Source organism: Neopelma chrysocephalum, unplaced genomic scaffold (genome assembly GCF_003984885.1).
Source record: "Neopelma chrysocephalum unplaced genomic scaffold, ASM398488v2 Primary Assembly neopelma1_252, whole genome shotgun sequence".
Classification (NCBI taxonomy): Eukaryota; Metazoa; Chordata; class Aves; order Passeriformes; family Pipridae; genus Neopelma; species Neopelma chrysocephalum.
In genome coordinates, this window is record NW_020897914.1 from 3423842 (window position 1) to 3426582 (window position 2741).

Below are 2741 nucleotides of genomic sequence, written 5' to 3' on the forward strand. Positions count from 1 at the left end.
AAACCTTCCCACCTTGGCTGGGCTGGGAAATGGGGAGCTTTATCCCAACTAAACCTTCCCACCTTGGCTGGGCTGGGGAAGGATAAAGTTTATCCCAACTCAACTTCTCACCTTGGCTGGGGTGGAAAAGGATGAAGTTTATCCCAACCAAACCTCCCCACCTTGGTTGGGCTGGGAAAGAACACCATGTACAGATGAAGGTTTCTCCAGGAGACAAGCCCAGAATGTCATGAAAGGGGAAACTGTTCAGAAAACCAGGACCACCGTGTTGGTTCACTTGGGCTTCTTCACATTCCCATTGGAGGCTTCCAGGTGTCACAAAAACCGCTCCAGCATCCTGGCCAAGGGGCTCTAATTTGTCCCAACTGATGCAGCTATTGCTGTTCTGACAACTGAGCTGTCCCTATGTTCCCAGAGGAGGTTGGGAACAAAAAGCTGGCAGAGCTGCAGGCTGCCAGCCCCAGGGCCAGCCCCAAACTCATTGCTGTGAGCAAGGAGACCTCCAGTGTGGGAGTCTGGTGGGGATTTGCCACTGGAGAGTTCAGTACTCAGCATTTTAGGTAATATTGCTAGATATATCGAGAAGTTTTTTACAAAGAGGATGTTAAAAACCTGGCACAGGTTGTCTAGAGAAGTGGTGGCTGCCCCATCCCTGGAAGTGTCCAAGGCCAGGCTGCAGGGACTTGGAGCAACCTGGGCTAGTGGAAGGTGTCCCTGCCCATGGCAGTGGGTGGGATGAGATGAGGTTTAAGGTCCCTCCCAACCCAAACCATTCCAGGATTCAGTGAAAGAGCATTTCTGCCATCCACGGCGGTGACAGTCTGGGCAGAGCCCTCCAACCCCTCCCTGCTCTTGGACAAACTGCTCCCAAGGCCCTGCCTCTGTTTATCCTGCTGGATATCAAATAGGTGCTGGTTATGGGACCTCCCGGAGCCCATCTCTCCACACCTGTCTGTGTCCTCCTGAGAGGCGAGACCAGCCCGTGGGTTCATCCACATTCCATCCTTCCCAGGCAGTGTTGGGTTGGGAGGTGCTGCTCCACCTTTACACCCTGCTGGGGTCCCCCCTACACCTGCTGAAGGGAGAGATGCTCTTCCCTGTCTCCTCTCCACACCTGTCCCAATGTCACTCCAGCCTCTCTCCCAGCCGTCACCAACAGGAGAAGCACAAAAACTCATGGCCCAGGGATCAGGGGGTGTTTCCCAGGCAGTGAGCCCTCTGGTCATCCATGTGTCAGCTGTGTCCCACCTGGTGACATCCTCACTGTCACCGTGCCTGGGGATGTTTGGTGCTGTTGAGGTGCCACTTCCATGTCTGGCACATATTCCCTTGTGTTCTCACCCCCACAGCTCCTAGTGTGGCTCTGGTGTTCGGATGTGGCTGGGAATGATCGTGGAGGTGACACAGAGCTGCTCTGTCCCACTCGGTGTGGCCTCTGGGCCACCTCTCATTCATTGCCACAGGGTGGCTGGAAGTCCCCAGCACTGGTACAGAGCAAGTGAGTGGGCAGGAGGTGGGTGAAGCAGCAAGAAGGTGACAATTCCTGCTGCATTTGGTATCCTGGGATGAAGAACGACCCCTACCCAATGCTCTCCTTCTCCTTTTTTTATTCCACTTAGCCTGTCCATGCTTGGACACAGACAGATTTGTAAATCTGTGCCTAAAATCTTTAAAATCTGGTGCCTAAATCATTAGGCAGAAGAGTGAACAGCCCTTTTCTTCCTCCTCAGCCACCCCAACATGGCCAGGGCTGCTCTTCCAGCATGGATAGTTCTCACTCTGTGTTTGGGAGCACAAGGCCCAGCTGATTTGGCCCTGGCAGGTTATCCTCATAGCCAGGAAGATGTGAAATTCCTTAGGGATCCAGGGGTGTGTGCTTATCTTCATCACCAAAGAGCCATGGGGAGCAGGAGGGCTGGTTCTACCCCCCTTTTTTGCAGGTAGTGTCTCCAAATTAGGGTACTGATCCCCCCCACGGCCCTGGGGAGGGGGCATGGATCCATCCATCAGCCCGGATGTGCTCCAGAGTCAAGTGGGCAAAGGTGGCCAGTGAGGGAACGCTGCCTGTGGCCACCTGCCAGTGGCACTTTCCCGGGTGGAACTGTGTCACTCCACACTCCCACAGGGCTCTGGGACAGGGGACAGAGCTGCCCCTCTCCCGGAGCCGTGGGGGGTTCCCTGCCAGGTGGGCAGGAAATTGCACCCGGCGCTTTGAATTTCTCTGGAAAGAAAGAAAATTCCTCAGATGTGGCAAAACGACAGCGAGGGGTTTTGCTATGGAAATGAGGAGCCGTGTGTCCCGCAGGGCTGGTGGCTCCTGGGATCTCGCTGGGCTCCACCTTTGTCCTCGCTGGCATCTGCTTGGCGGATGCCGGGGCTGGGTCTCACCGGTGCCGGCATATCGGGAACAACGAGCCCCCTGCAGGAAACTGGGAAATAAAGGAAAGCAGAGAAGAACAATTTAACATCCAGGAATGGAAATGACTCAGGGGGGTTAAAATGTGGGGAAGGTGAGGAAGAGGAGGGTCCTGGCTCTGTTTTCAGCCATGCTTTTCCCCTCCCCAAATTCCTAAGAAGTGGCTGTGTGAAGGTGGGGATGGCATCACCTCCCGGGGTGTCGGAGGGATGGAGAACTGTGGCAGAAGTTGCCAGGAGTGGGGATGTGTCCTGGGTTATCCAGGTGCTGGATATGGGATGTCCCAGCTGCAGAAGAGAACCTAGAATAAGGTGTCAGAGCAGGG